This window comes from Phyllostomus discolor, chromosome 7, assembly GCF_004126475.2.
Source record: "Phyllostomus discolor isolate MPI-MPIP mPhyDis1 chromosome 7, mPhyDis1.pri.v3, whole genome shotgun sequence".
NCBI classification, from domain to species: Eukaryota; Metazoa; Chordata; class Mammalia; order Chiroptera; family Phyllostomidae; genus Phyllostomus; species Phyllostomus discolor.
Window position 1 is genome coordinate 27942424 of NC_040909.2, and position 16014 is coordinate 27958437.

Below are 16014 nucleotides of genomic sequence, written 5' to 3' on the forward strand. Positions count from 1 at the left end.
CATTTCACAGCTGAGGCACCTGAGCCACAGAAAGACTAGGTCACTAGCTCAAGGTCAAACAGCTAGGAAGTGGGGAAGCCAGGAACTTAGAGCTCAAGTGTTTAATCGCAGATACATATACTGGCTCTCAACAGCCCCAGGGAGGGTGTGCTGCAGAAGTGTCAGGCTGCCGGGTAGGGGGAAGCTTTTTATAAGAAAGGAACAGAAAGAAGATCCCAGTGTAGTCCTGTCTAGAGGGTACTGGGGGCTGAAGGAGCACCGGTCAGGAGCAGGAGACACAGGTTTAGTCCTTGTCTCCCACTTTCCATTCAAACACTCTGAGCCTCAGTTGTCCATCTGTGAAATGGGCCTGAAGCTGAGGGTCTGGAAATTTGGAACAGGTTTGAGGCTGCAGGTCTAAACTGCCCACTCATACTGACATGAAGCAGGCCCTGCTGGCACCCCAAGTCACACCCCCGAGTCCATCTCTGCCTTCAGAGGCAGCTGTGGTGGAGAGTTGTGGGAGCCCAGGACACCCTCATCCTGACGACTGGCCCCTCAAGTGTGTGTCCCTGTGTCTTCCCTCTTCCTAACCCAGGGCTTTCTGTAATGCGAAGGGGGTCCACTGGGCCTTCCAGGAAGCTTGGCCTGAAGTCGATGCCCTTGGAGCAACCCTCAGCTAATGGGGAACAGGAACCAGCAGATGCTTGTGCCAGTCTCCCGTCTTTGGGGTGGACAATTCTCAGGGGCATTTGGTATATTTCTGGGGGGTGGCAGCAGGATGAGTCCTCCCCCACCCCTTGCTTCCAGCAGCAGCAATCTCAGTAACACAGCCTCCCATCCTCCTTTCCTCCCTCCTTGTCTCACTCGCTGCCTCTTCCCTGCTCCTGCTCCCTGGGCTCTCCTTCCAAATAAATCACCTGCCTGCAAGTGTGGGGTCTCAGGCTCTGTTTTAATGAAGAGACCTGCTTTTCTCCAGATTAGGATAAAAGAAACTGCTCAGGGAGAGCGAGGCCCAGCAGGGCACCTCTTGGCCAGGAGCATGGCTGGATCAGTGTCCTTGGGCTTTAAATGTGCCCAATAGCCTGGGTTCTGGCCCAAGCTGTGATCAGATAGATGGAGAAACAGAATCTTTCCTCGTTTCCTCCGGCAGTCAGCGCATTCATTCCATTTTTTGAATGGGCTTTGCACAGGGATAGGTATCTCTAGCGTTTGTGTTCAGAAACCGGGGCCAGAGGCTAAAATTTGTTGAAAATTCAGCTTTTATTCTTTGGATTCAAAAAAGACCTGCTAAGAAAACCCTGCCCGTGGCCTGCCCCGTGCAGATCACGGAGATGAGTTCAGCGCCGGTGGTCACGTGGTCCATCCATGGCTTCATCTCTGCTCACTGAGTGGGAGTCCTTTTCTTTCTCTCCGAGGCACCTGGATCATCTCGCACCACTTCCAAACACAGTGGGAGGGGAAATAGCCTTCAAACAACAAAGCAAGGTACACTTTCCTTCTTCAAAGGGACCCTTGAGGTTATTCCTGGGTGGCGACTTGTGGTTATAAGTGATTCTTTTTCCTTCAGGTTTAGTTGTATTTTTAAAATTCTATATTCATACCCTGGAATATTTTATATATGTGTGTGTATATATATGTGTGTGTGTGTGTGTGTGTGTGTGTGTATATATATATAATCTCAACATGGAAAGTTAAAAAATAAATTCAGTTGCAGAAATAATTTGTGAAATACTTGAATCATCGTAACAGCTGGATACAGACAGGAATTTTACATATCTTTGTATTCTTAATTCACTCCTTGGTTAAGTAAAATTCCTGCACACTTGGTCCAAATTTCTCTACCAACACCAACCCCCAGCACTGGCTCCACAGCATCTTTGTAGAAACAAGCTTTAGTTTTAGGAACTCAACTTTCTGCTGAAGAGCAAAGAAACAGTGAGAAGGGCAGTCCTTTGCCATAGGTAACAATGTTCTTCAGTACGCAGTCATCAGTGTGCCTGCAAATGGATCAGGGGTGACTTTTAGTCCACAGCATTTGAGTTTTAGAATAATGCTAATAGAAAACACCTATGTAGCACTTAGTGTGTGCCAAGCCCATGGCTAATGCTTTGCCTGTGTTGACTTATTCAGACTTCTCAATGACCTTATGAGGTTGGAACTATTAAATTATTTTCATTGTGGAGATGAGGAAACTGGGGTACACACAGATTAAGGGACTGGCCCAAAGTTACACAGCTCATAAGAGGCAGGGCCAGAATTTAAACCCGGAACCGTCTGGCCCCAGAGTCCCTTCTCTCAATGACTACACTAAATTTCCTCTCTGCACTTTTTTCTCTCAATGGGACAGCCTCTTCCAAAGATCTTTGGTAGGTAGGTAGGAAATTCAACTTCAGACTCTATTAGCGTTCTCTTCTCATCTGTACAAGGTCAGATAAGAATCCTCAGCTTGGAGAAAGGGGGGGTTAGGGATCCAATGTGCACCCACATTGGTTCCTGGTTCCGTATTAATGGTCGCACTCATGGCTGGTTCTCCCATCTGGCTCTTGGCAAACCTGAGAAGTGTAGGGCTGTATTGTGCTGAAGGTTTGCTCTCATTAGGAACCCCACTCTCCCATGGACCCCCATCTACTGGGGCTCAGTGGACACTCAGAGCCCAGGCTGTGTCCTGTGGGGAGACCCCAAACCCCACTCAAGGGTATAGTCTCAGGACCTTTCTGCCTCCCTTCTCAGCCCAAGTAATGGCCTCTGTCGCCTCCTCCTGCAAACACCCAGCTGAATCCTCAGTTGTGATGAAACAAAGGATTTTTACTTAGTTCCTGAGATTGATTGGAGGATGGGGCAAAGGTGTCTTAATGCTGATTCCTCCTACCAGGGTGGGAGTTGGGGCAGGACAGACTAATGGCACTTACATGTTGGTAAATCATTTATCGTACTGCAGATTCCCATGAGCCAGCATGTGAACTAAGAGACTCAGGAGTGCGGGGAAGCAGAGGTTGTAGAACTTATGGACTCAGAGGGTGGGATGCAAGAATCACTTGAGGATGATTGTTCAAAACACCCGAACCCCATGCCAAGTTTATGGAATCTGAATTCCCCAGAGGATTTCTTAGCAGTGATATCTTATCATATAGTTGATTTTGGGTTAAGTGAGTTTTCTAGAAACCCAGGGTTTCCTGTAATAGTCAAAAGTTTACATAATGAAAGATCATCGAAAGGAAATTTGAGGCTATTACTTTGGGGTATAAGGAACTATGTTTGTTAGAATGTTTATTGTAGAGAGCAGTGTTTGTCACTTGAAGTCGTAAACTGTATTTGATACTGGAGGTTAAATTTATGACCAGCCTGGAGATCATTGACCCCTAGCTATGACCTCTTGATCTTATTGTAATTAACTAGTCATTGTATGAAAATCAAGCATTTTTTATTTTGGGGGAGGGCATAAGGTCATTCCTCTTTGCAGAAGTTCTATCTAAGTAAACATTAAACATGTGACTTTAGCCCTGGCTGGCATAGCTCAGTGGATTGAGCACGGGCTGCGAACCAAAGTGTCACAGGTTCGATTCCCAGTCAGGGCACATGCCTGGGTTGCAGGCCATGACCCCAACAACCGCACATTGATGTTTCTCTCTCTCTCTATCTCCCTCCCCTCCCTCTCTCAAAATAAATAAAAAAATAAAATCTTAAAAAACACAACAAAACATGTGACTTTAGCAGATAAAGACTCAAGGCAAATTCTCTTTCATCCACAATGGGTTCAAACCAGTTTCTCCGTAGCCTGTGGAAGTGATGTGGCAGAATTACTGAACATTCTGGATACAGTCTGAAAATGATGCTCTCATGCAAATGACCAAAATGCCCAGGTCATTTAACTGTACAAAGGTTAGTATGTTTTTGTTTATGTTTGGTTTCTCAATCCCTTCTTGTCTGCTTTTCATCATGGGTGCAGATACCTTGTCTCTCCAAAGAACATAGCTTTGGGGATTAGTCCTGGATTCCAAGAGACCAGTGGGGTGCCGCTCTCACTGTGAGTGCTCAGCGAGCACATGTTGGTGATAACAGGGGCTCCTCAGCTCCTCAAGGATCCAGCTTGTGTGTGAGAACAGAGGGGGGATCATTTAAACTCTTTGATGCCTTCCTCCCTAAGCCAAAACGAGGTCTTTCATGTTTCTGTGTTTATAGGAGATGGGGATGGCAAACTAGACTACAGTCCTAGGCATCTCTTCCAGCTTCCAGATCAAGAAAAATTTGAGACTGAGAGGTGACGTTGTTACCAAAGGAGAGCTCGTTTGTCCACTAACTAGCAGGTGTTCTTTTGATGGAGCCTCCTATCAGCTCATGGAGTTGGCAATTGTCCTTCGTGGCTGCCAGCATCTGATCTCCCAGAGACCCCACAAAGACATTCTGAGTCACGGATTACATTTATTGCATCATTTCCCTTCTCAACTATTTCTCACCCATCAAGGGCATATGGGGGTGGCTTATATCTGAGGTTCATCCATAGTCTGGCTTTATGCATATCTGATTGAACACACTGAGGTACAGATTTGTAGCTAGCATCACTTAACTCATTCTATTAGGTATGAGTAAGTGTCTTTAAGTTTTTAAGGCACTATAACTGTAACCATGATTTAGGAATTTCTGAGTTTAGCACCAAGTCTTCTCACACCAGCCTTAAAAATCCCCATCCCTGGCTCCTCGATAATCCTTTGCTTTTCTGAAGTCACTGTAAGCTCCATCTTTTGTGTAAACTTTAGAGCTTTTGCTAGATCTGAATAGTGTTAATTCCTTGGTTAGGTCCCATTGTCTTTGCCCCTGTTCCTCCCTGCTTTCCTGGGATTATCCGTTCATTTCTGCCATCCACCCTCCCATCTGTGAAGATGAAAATGGAGACACTCTTATTTGAGGCAGTTTTCAAATAAAAGAACAGAAAATATAAGAAAGTAGAATGAGTAGATACTGTCAGTTGCCCAAGAAAATGGCTATCAATTGCTTACATGTCCTACTTGGACCTCAAGTTTTCTTGGCAAAAGGAGGTTTGACTGGATGATTCATATGATCTTTCTAGGGCTAATTTTTCTGAATGTACAAACATTTGCTGCAGCTGGATGTTGTGTTTGGCTCTAGGATTCCTGGTAGCAAAAGCAAATAGGAAAAGATGTTGAATTATATGGTGTTCATCGTCTGACAAAAAGTAGTGCAGACTTGGACCTGTAGAGACGGAATAACACTCAGTTACAAAAGTGTGCTATGGCAATGACTCTAAGTTACAAGTGACCAAAATTCAAACTGAGATCATGTGAACACACTCACACACACACTCACACACACACTATGGATGGGCAGGTACTTGAATGTCCTCAGGATTTCGTCTCTGCTTTCCTCTGTGTTTTGCGATCAGGAGCTGGTTTTACCAAGCTGAAACCATGGCAACAGGCAAATTCAGCTTTATAATTTCATAACTAGAAACATTGGGAAAAAAAATCCGAGGAAAGATTTTGACCGGCCAGGCTTGAGTCACATGCTGGCTCCTGGATCTGTCAGGATGTGGGGACTGCCTCTCCCTCCCTCACCAGCTGAGGGTGAAATGGAATTTTCCCATAAGGAGGGTGGTTTTCATTCCAGGTAGGCAAAGAAGAAATGACGGTTTCATTTTTGCCTATCCCTTCTACTCTCGGTTCAGGTCTACCACACTACTTCGCCCTCTTCGAACATCTACTGTGCTCTCAAAACCCCTAGGTCTTTTAAAAAGTTGTAACTTGGCTCCTGACTGAAGTTTACCCTGCCCAGTCTTCTCAGGGTCTATCTCTAAGTGCTTTTCATGGCAGTGACTAGCAACCTTGATAAATTAATCTGTGCTGCAAACAAGTGAGCTAGAGGTGATTAAGGACCACCAAGGTTACACTTGCCATCCAATACAGTTGGGTTAACTTACTGAGCAAAGGGACCACATACCAGAGGGATGATGGGTCACCTCACCAGACCAAGGAAGGCACAGACGTGCTGCAGTATTGGAAAAAAAAGGTAGGGTTTTGGTAAAATTTCAACAGAGCAGTGCTGTGCTTGCTCAAAGCAAGGCAAGGACATGTAGGAAGGAGGAAGCATCAGGCCTGGGCTGAGTGAGATGAGAAAATTCAGGATCTTGTTTTCTGGGGAGCTAGAAAGTTAAGATAAATGTGGAATGTTGTGTGCAAGATCCTTATCTGAAGATCTGCACCAAGATTGGAAATGGAAACTCTTTTCATGTTAAAATGACTTAGATCCTTCAGGCAAGAATGAGGTATTCCATTCTCACTAAATGTGGTTTCGAACAGCCATGTTTCTGACAGTCGATGGTTTTAGAGAACAAATTTTCTCATGTTCTTTTGTTAATTAACCAAAGCATTTCCCCCCACAGTTTCACAGAAGAAATTCTTCCCCCTGAACTCATCTTACAGGGAGGGGCAAACATAGATGTACAGTTGTGAGTACATGGAACAAAAGAGTTTATTCCTGTATTATTATTTATTAATTATTATATTATTTTCCATATGAATGACTGTAAACCCACTTCTGCCCCACCCTGCAGATACACTTGATCAGGGTCTCTGTTGAAATAACAGCATGACTGCTTTTGTAGTCAAACATCAAGGAGTGAGGTAAAGTGGGAATGTTACATCAACTGAAGTCGGAGAAGGTCTTTTGGAGTTTAGGTATGTTATTGAGGTGATTATTTCTTGAGTTCCTACTCCGTGCCTATCCTTGTACAGGAGATAGAGTTTCTACCCTTGAGCACCCCACAATGTAGTGAGGGAAAGATGGTGGAAGGAAACAAACCCAGAATTCCACGGTAAGAGCAATAGTGGATTTTGGCATAAATATTTGTGAGAGTGAAGAGGAAGGAATTGTGAGCTTCGATCTGAGGCATTTGGTCCCCTGAAGGTAAGAATAATCAGTGGGAGGGAGAACCTGAGGTTGTAAGTGAGAAGATTCCATTTTGAAGATGTTGGAAAGGGTAGCAGACAGTGCTGATCCCGTGCCCCGGATGTGCTCAGCGCAGCTCTGAGCTCACCTACAGCAGGCGGGAAGTCCCTGAGCTTGCGCACGGCCTCCCGCTGTGGAGTCTCCCAACTTCTCCCGCGGGCTTACTTCATTGCTAAGTCAGTTCACTTAGTCTGCTCACAGGGCAGCTGTGAAGTGTCAAGGATTTAGTCCTTCCTCTCCTCTAGGGGCGATCTTCAATCACTGAGGAATGGCATTCATTGACTAAATCCCAGCTGTCTTTCACTGGAAGATTTCTGAGGGTCATTTGTAGTTTCTCAGAGGTTTCCCAGCAGGACTGAACTCCAGCTGTCTACAGAGCTAATATGCTCATTAAGGCACACTTTTTGGCTCTTATTCCTTCAGGTCTTACTTTCTGTGTTTCATCTTTTGCTTCCCTGAATTGCTTTCCAAATAATTGCCTACACCCAAGTCTTTGTCTCAGGTTCTGCTTTGTGGGGAACCCAAACTAAGATAGCAAGCTTCTCCCCTGTAGGAGAGTAGCACACAAAGAGGAGGGGCAGGTGGCCTGAAGGTCAAGGAGAGGGTGCAGAGTAGAGAAAAGCAGTGAATGCATTGCGGTTACAAAAGCAGTAAGGACCTTACTACTTGTCTATGGTCAGTATTAGAATTCAACACCATGAGCCTAAAGTCATCTCGGTGTCTAAGTTACCGCCTTGGGGAATGGAAGGAGACAAGAGGAGGGAGATGCCGTTGAGCAGGTGAGTCAGAGGGAGAACATGGCTTTCTGAGCAGAAGGAGGGAACAGAAGACTGAAAATACTGGTTGGCATTCAGTATCTGAGCTTAACTGTTTTTGCTGAAGAGTTTTACATGTGGTAGCTTGATTATTTCCCCAGGAGAATCAGAACATTTGATCAGCACTTACTGCCTCAGCTATATGTGAAGTGACTCTGTTTCTGAGTAAGACAAAACTTTGCCCTGTTATACCCACATCATGAATAATGAAGGGACAAATTTAGTGATAGAGTGAAGTGGTCTAATTATTTCAAAAGTTATCCTCCATGTAGAGAGCTCTCTAAGTTTTATGCCCAATTTAACAACCTTGGAAAAACACGGAGAAGTTTGAATTTAACTTTGTTCCTGGTATACTGTCCTCCTCATGGCAGTTTATTTCAGGAAACTTCATGTGACTGCCTTTCCTTGAACACTCAGGCCAGAAACATAACAACATTTCATTCCAGGAATGGCTCTTCAGACTTTGAAACATTGTATACAAAATGTGATGGAAATGGTAGCTGACCATCCTGGCCAGGGTGGCTCAGCTGGTTGAGCGCAGGTCTGCAAAGCTGAAGGTTGCCTGTTCCATTCCTGGTCAGGGCGCATGCCTGAGTTGTGAGCCTGGTCCCCACGTTGGGGCGCATACAAGAGACAACCAATCCATGTTTCTCTCTCTCTCTCCTTCTTCCTTCCTTCCCTTCTCTCTAAAATAAATTAACAAACATGTATGGCTGTGTGACTAAGCTCAGATCAATGGAGTGTGGTGGAAGGAACGTGAGCAACTTCTGTTTCGCTGATTTAGGAGGAACTCTCTAAGTTTAGCTTCCTCCTTCCCGCTGGCTACCCCAGTGGTACTCACAGAAACTTCAGATGGCAGGTGTTGAGTCTCACCTTGGGTCCCTGAATGAGTGGAGGAAAGCTTCTCGCTGACCTGGAATACCCAACTTGGACTGATTAAGGGAGAGGGAAATGACTTTCATTGTTCTGTAAGCCATATTATTGTCAGGTCTCTAGTTATAGCACCTTAACTCTTACCTTAACTTGTGTATACACCTGTGTAAATACTTATACTGTATATTTCCTTTGACTCCATCCTGATCTGGTTGTTGTGAGCTAGTTTAGAACATCCAAGGAGAATGCGGACACTTGAGCTTTACCTGCCTGGGGCAGGTTATCATGCAGGGTATGTTTGTCATTGTTCAGTTCATTAGTTTATCCATCCATCCATCCATCCATCCATTCTTCCCCCTGCCATGTACACATCCATCCAAACATTCATTATACACACTGTTTTGAGACCTAATATGTCCAAGGCTTTTTGCTAGGGGACATCTAGGGGATATCAGTGACACAAAGATGAATGATACCCAGTGCCTGCTCTCAATGAGTTTATTGTCTAGAGACTTTAAGTGGAGACTAAATCTTTAAAATAGGGTCAATTTTTATTCTAGGAGCTCTTAATTAAATTTGAAAAATGCTAGTTAATTTATATATTGCTGTTATTGCTTGTGGTGGTGTTATTATTTTGAGAATGCTCTCCTTGGTAGGTTTTTGTCTTCACCTTGAAGACCAGTGTTTACAGAGTGAAGGACCGTTTTTATTTAATGGCAATACAGCTGTGTGAGCACAAGCAGTGTCACTACAGACACAGTATTTGCTCCTCCTCTTGCCCCTCCTTTCTTCCCTCAGGACAAAAGCTGATGTATATCCCTGAGCCTTCCAGTCCTCTAGGCTCGAACAGCTTCTTAAGGGATGAAGATAAGAAGGAGAAATTGAAAGGACCTGCCCAAAAAACTTTGCCAGGTAGGAGGAAATTTTTTTTTCTTAGGCATAATTTTCTTATTGGGAACTCTAGTTTTGTTTCCCTTTATTTTTGCAAATGCACTGCTACTTTTTCACTTCTAAGCAGAGAGAGACAAAATGATACAGACAAAGGAGAAAGAGACAGAGGCTGAAAGAGAGATGTTGAACGGCAAAGAGATGGAGAACTAGTGAGATAGGGAGAAAGATGCAGAGGAAACCCCTACGCCCCGAAGAATATGTTAGATGTACAGAGAAAGAGGAACCTCTAAATGAAAACCATGACAGAAGGGATCTGCACCTCTCTGAACTGTCACTGAGCAGGGATATGGGAAATATTTTGCAAATGCATCCAGAATATATCGTCGGTGTGGAAAAGGGAAACTGACTCAGGGGACTCACACAGGTTGCATGAATTATTTCATTGATGCACATCTTCGGGAGCTTTTGAAAATGGAGATTAATGTTTGAATGTAAGACCAAAGGAAGAAGAAAACACTAGAGATTTAGTGAATAAACAGACTTAGTAGAGACATAAAACTGAGGTCAAAATGACTTCCCCTCTTAGAGCATTCTCCAGCCAAGGGGGCAATTTTGAGTAAGAAATGAAAGTTTTTGTCCATCTGGTTTATCAGGATTCATACAATTTGACTACGATTTTCCTTTCCATTTGACTACCATACACAGTTTTAACCAGTAAGTTAAATGATTATCACTTTTTTTTATGAAAAAACTCAAACATACAACAAAATTTAAAAATTCAAAGAATACATGTATACTCAACACTTACGTTCACTATTAACATTTTAATATAGTTGTTTTCTTTTTTTTAAAGATTTTATTTATTATTTTTAGAGAGGGAAGGGAGGGAGAAAGAGAGAGAGAGAGAGAGAGAAACATCAATGTGCAGTTGCTGGGGGCCATGGCCTGCAACCCAGGAATGTGCCCTGACTGGGAATCGAACCTGCGACACATTTGCAGCCCACACTCAATCCACTGAGCTACGCCAGCCAGGGCTTAATATGGTTGTTTTCCACATATCACTCCCTTTATTCATCCCTTAATCCATCTTATTATTTTATGAATTTTTAAGTAAATTATAGACATCAGTATACTTCTCCCTAAATATGTCAGCATGCACATAATTTACTAGAGCTCAAGGAACTGATTACTTTGTAAAGAACTGCAAAAAAAGGTTAGGTGAAATTGATCCATTTTAGATTTTTTAATGTAATTTTTAGATAACTGTGGTTGATATTCCTACATTTACATTTAGAGAACAAACATAAGGATGGTTATGACTAGTGAGGATGACTTTTGTGGGATGAAAGTATCAAAAATACTGGCTGAAAATTATTCCACAGGATCTACAGGAGAAAAATCTATTGCCTTTTTGTTTCTTTTGTATTTATCTTCAACAACTAAGAAATAGGTCCTGGGACTACCCAATGCAGAGGGGTCCTTTTCAGTTTCAGCCCCTGAGTGTGTAACCCACAGGCTTGTGAAAGTTGTCTGCAATCACATAGTTCTGTCTGATAGTTTCTGACTCATAGGAATAGGCTTTGAAAGGTCTGAGGATGTGTTTATCTTGGCATTGACTAAGAGTTATCAACCCCTGTTTATATTTTTGCACAAACAGAAAATATGGTGAGTTATAGAGTCACTAGGAAGTAAAATGATAGCTGTTATCTCCCTGAAGTTTTGGCCTGGAATATTCTGAACCTAAAAACATGATGACTCCTTTTTAGAAAGATCATACAGATGACTGTTTTGCTCAAACATTCCAATCTTGTGTCTTATGTTTGGGCAACTTACTAGCTAAATGGATTTTTTAAAAAGATTTTATTTATTTATTTTAGAGAGGGAAGGGAGGGAGAAAGAGAGAGAGAGAGAAACATCAATGTGCAGTTGCTGGGGGTCATGGCCTGCAACCCAGGCATGTACCCTGACTGGGAATTGAACCTGCAATACTTTAGTTCGCAGCCCGCACTTGCTAAGTGAATTTTTGTGGCTGTGAGTTTTAGAGGATTCACCCTTCCAGCTGCATCACTCCCATGCCCCTTTGGATATGGGCTGCAGTCACAGACCAGCTTAATTTTGGATTTCTCAAGGATCTTGGGCCAAGTCCCTTCCGACACTATGCCCATGATATGGTTTTACCCACTCAACAATCTTGCCAAATGTTTAGATTTATACTGTTTGTTCTGATTATACATTTAATACAAATGAATTAAAATATAGCTGTAATTAAAATGTAAAAGTAAACCCAGTTGTCACTGAGTCCTTCATCTACCAAAATATAATGGCCTAGGGGCCATTGGTCTTCCCGAGTGCCTCTAAATCTTCATATAGATCATTCTGTCTTAAGAACAAGAAGTCATTTATTTTTTCCAAGAAAATGAATTTATGCAACAAAAATTTGTGGAACACCTAGAATGTGCCAGGCCCTGGGGACATATCATGGAGAATAAAAGATTCCTCACGGTGCTTATATTCTGTCTAAAGGTGAGGATATAACAACAGATAATTAATAAAAATCATGGTGAGTATCATATAGCATGTTAGGAGGTGATAAGAACTATGGGAAAAGAGGAAAAGCAGAGCAGGGTTGGCGTGGGTGGGTGTGCTGGGAGAACAAGGGTGGGCAGCAATTTTAAGTAGAATGGCTAGGGTGGGCCTACGTATGAAGGTGACATCAGAGCAAAGACTTGATGAGCCATATAGATTTGGGGGTGTATGGGGAAGAGTGTTAGAGGCAGAGGAAAGAGCATACGCAAAGATCCTACCAGGGGATGTAGCTGGCTATTTGAAGAACATTCAGTAGTCCAAGGTGATCGGAGTATAATGAGTGAGAGATGAGTCAGAGAGAAAACTGGCCGGGAGCACACAGGGCCTTGTAACCTACTTTGTCTTTTTTTTTACTGTGAGCAAAACAGGCATTCATTAAAAGGCTATGAGCAGAGGTGACTTAGGTTTTAAAGGGATTTTCCTGGATATGTGCTGAGGCTACACTTCAGGGAGAAAGGTTAGAAGCAGAGAGACCCAAGGAGGTTACTGTAGTCACCAAGCAAGAGAGGGGATGGTGGCTCAAGACAGGCTGTTTGCAGCAGAAGTGGTGGAAGAGAATCAATTTCTGGATATACAGCCTTAGTGGAGAGCCAACAGGATTTCCTGGCAGGTTAAATGTAGGGTGTGTGTAAGACGAGCCAGACGAGTTCATGATATTGGGTTTGTGCCATGAGAAGGTTGCAGTTGACAGGAATTGAGGGTAATGAAGGAAGGAGAAAAAAATAAAAGAGCAAAGAAGGGAACTGTTCTAGGTGCTGAGCATACATAAATGATGGAGACACAGTCTTAAAAAGCTTGGTTATTCACTGAAATAAGTGCACAAGGTTCAGAGGAAGAACAGAACAGGAGGGAGGTGACATTTGAGATGGGTGTTGGAGGGAGCCTGCCAGGTGTGAGTATATGTGTGGGTGTGTGCGCACATATGCACATGTTTTGGGATCAAGGAATTGAGTGCACCATTTTAGGCAGGGGGAAGAAATAAGTGACATATTGCAAATCTGTGAAGTCTGAATGAACTTTGCAAAGCACACATCTTACAATTATGTAACCTTCAGAAAGTTAGCCATTTTACAACCTATGAAGACATATCTTCATTTTTCTCAGGGCCAGAGAGGTTTCTGTTGATGCATTTAATGGGTATTTTTTGTATTTGTCTTAAAAAATTTATCATACACTATTTGAGATATTTTAAAAATGATATGAAGAATAGTTTAATGGCACTTTTTTATTTCAAGCTGAAGTCATGGAGACAAAAGTGCAAGATTCAGCTCAAAGAACATAGGCAGCTAGTTTCAAAGAACTGTCACCCAGGTGACAAGATGGCCACCAGATTGGTGTCATGCTAGGTACCCTACACCTTTGATTTAGGAAGTCTTCTCTCGCTGCTGTGAAAAGGCTGTTACAACCCCACATCTCATTTTCATCATACTGTGGTTATTACCTAGACTCCAGGAAGCAAAAATGCCATCTTGGCTCTTTGATTCAAACAAAGCATTTCTCTTGGAATAAAAAATGCTGAAGCTTGGTTGTGTCAATGAGGAAGGACTAACATTTTGGGACTTTGTTTCATAGATTATTGCTTGGCAAAGGTAATAGTAACCTGTCAAGTTTTATATATTTTCCAAAGTCTTTTCTCCCCAATTAGCTCATGCCATTCTGCCAAGTGGTGATGGCAAGGTGTCATTGCCTCTACTTGATGCTGACAGGGCGGAGGCTTAGAGGGTTCAAGAGACTCCAAGAAGTCACATAACAAGGATATTGCAGGGGTGACACGTGAACCAGAAAATTCAAAGTCGGATTATGTGTCTATTTTACTGCTACACACTATACTTCCTCTCCAGCATCTGGAGCCACCATCTTCTTAAAGGACATAAAAGAAACAAAGGACCATGTATGTGACACCAGACTAGATAATTGCAAAGTGCCATCTTGTCCTTATTCACTATCATGACCTGCTCTTCTTGTGTTTACTGGTGACAGGAAGTACAGACTGGCAGGGTGCCCTGACCCACCCAGGGCTTTTGCAGAGAGGCCTGATCTGCATAGTGGATTGTAGGCATCCTTCCTGAATGAAATGCCTTAGAAAGATAAGGTAGTTATTACCATTTATCCGGTGAGATAGATAGAGCTCAAGAAATGCTGGGGCTATTGAGTTTCTAAGCCACACAGAAGCTAAAAGAGTTTGAGTAAACACTTTTTTCATTGGATGAAAACATTGAGTAACCATTTATATAAGATCATAAAGGGAAAGAACAATTAGTTAGCATCAATGTAGCCTGTCCTACCATGATTTCTTAGACCAAGTCTCCACCCTCTATGTGTTCACAGCCCTGTGAGGGAGGTAAGCAACTGAGCAGGCAATGACAATGCAATATGGCAAATGATGTACTTGATGTATGAACCAGGAGTTATGGGAAACCAGGTGAATCAGGATATGAAGAGTGCCTAAGATGCTTTAAAAATGCCCAGCTGCTGAGATTTTGTTCAGCTCCAAAATTTTAAACACCCTACAAATGAATGGTGTTCTGTTCTTGTGATGACCACAGCTGATGGGAGTCTCACGGTCACAGCACCCATTTATTGCTCTGCTGAGCTCTGGCATTGTCAACTTTATCCCTACCTGGAGGCATGCTCCAAGACCCTGCATCTTGCTGTATTTTTCTTTTGGAGCCTAATGACACATTAATTGTCATTGAAATGTTTGACATGACCTCCCTCAAATATTTTGCAGCAAAGTTGTATATATAGAGAAGCAGTCAAAAGACTTGTGAATGGGCACAGAGCAAATGTTAATGTTTATTCAGTTGATTAAGGCTAACCTTTAGTTTCTTTTAACTTTCAGACATGCCATGTGGTTTTTAAAGTGCTGTATACAGAAAAATCTGTTTATGTCCCTCAACTGTTTGCCTCCTGGAGCTTCCTGTTGCCCAGATGTGGTGTGCTGCACATCTCAGAAAGCCATATCTAAGTGGCCAGACAGAGAGAGAGAGAGAGAGAGAGAGAGACTGAGAGAGAGAGACAGAGAGAGAGAGAGAGACTGAGAGAGAGAGAGAATGAACATAGCTCTGGATTTCAGAGTAAAGTATAATTAGAAAGAAAAATTTTAAATGTGTTAATTTTGCACATTTGCATTGGGCCTTTCATCCAAATATACTGCAGTTTCTGCTTACCTTTCGGTCATACAGAAGACACTTTTAAATTGATCGTCTCTTCCCTTTCGCCATTTAGTTAATTATAGACACTTGCTTTTCTCCATGTGGAGCTAGAGATGCTGTCAAAGACATCTGTCTGGGAAGGAGCCATTGCATGTTAAATGCATGGAAGAATGGTTTTCAAAGTGTGGTCCCTTGGACCAGCTCAGCATGCAAATTCTCACACCCCACTGCAGACCTCCTGAATCAGAAACTCTTGAGTTAGGGCCCAGGAGGCTGGGTTTTAACTGGTCCTCTGGGTGATTCTGATACATCACTCATGTTTGAGAGCCACCATCACAGAACATTAGAGATGGCTGATTTACTTTTATGGCTGAGGGTGACATCCACAGAGAGAGAACAGAAACCCTGAAGGAGACTGGTGTGCAAAACACTGCTAATGTAATTCAATGGAGTTTAGTTGGTTTATTGTTGAAAATTGAGAAATTCTGCCCAGTTCCTCTTTTCTATCCCACCTTCTCATTTCATGTATTTCAGAAAACTGAAGGTCTCCATCAAACTTATGTCTTAAGAGCTTGTATAGTACGGGCACTCCAATGAGGTTTACCCAAGTTCCCACCACTCCAAACCTTGGTTCCCGAGGCCTCGGATGAGCTCCATTTGGGGTATCTAGAACCTCTCCTGTGTCTTTGCACATGCTGTCCTGCTGCCTGGAAGGACCCTTGTCCACTTGCAACTTTCTACTCATCCTTCAA

The 16014-nt window shown here is 42.9% G+C and overlaps 1 protein-coding gene across 1 annotated transcript in view; it reads left to right on the forward strand.

Annotated features, from left to right (window-relative positions):
- The first annotated feature begins 3693 nt into the window (after positions 1–3693).
- The window catches only part of LOC114501309 (collagen alpha-4(VI) chain-like), a 109364-nt gene continuing 97043 nt past the window's right edge, over positions 3694–16014 (forward strand). The window contains 2 exon segments of the mRNA XM_036030634.1: positions 3694–3861; positions 9429–9542. The gene's annotated coding sequence lies outside the window, so the exon portion shown is untranslated.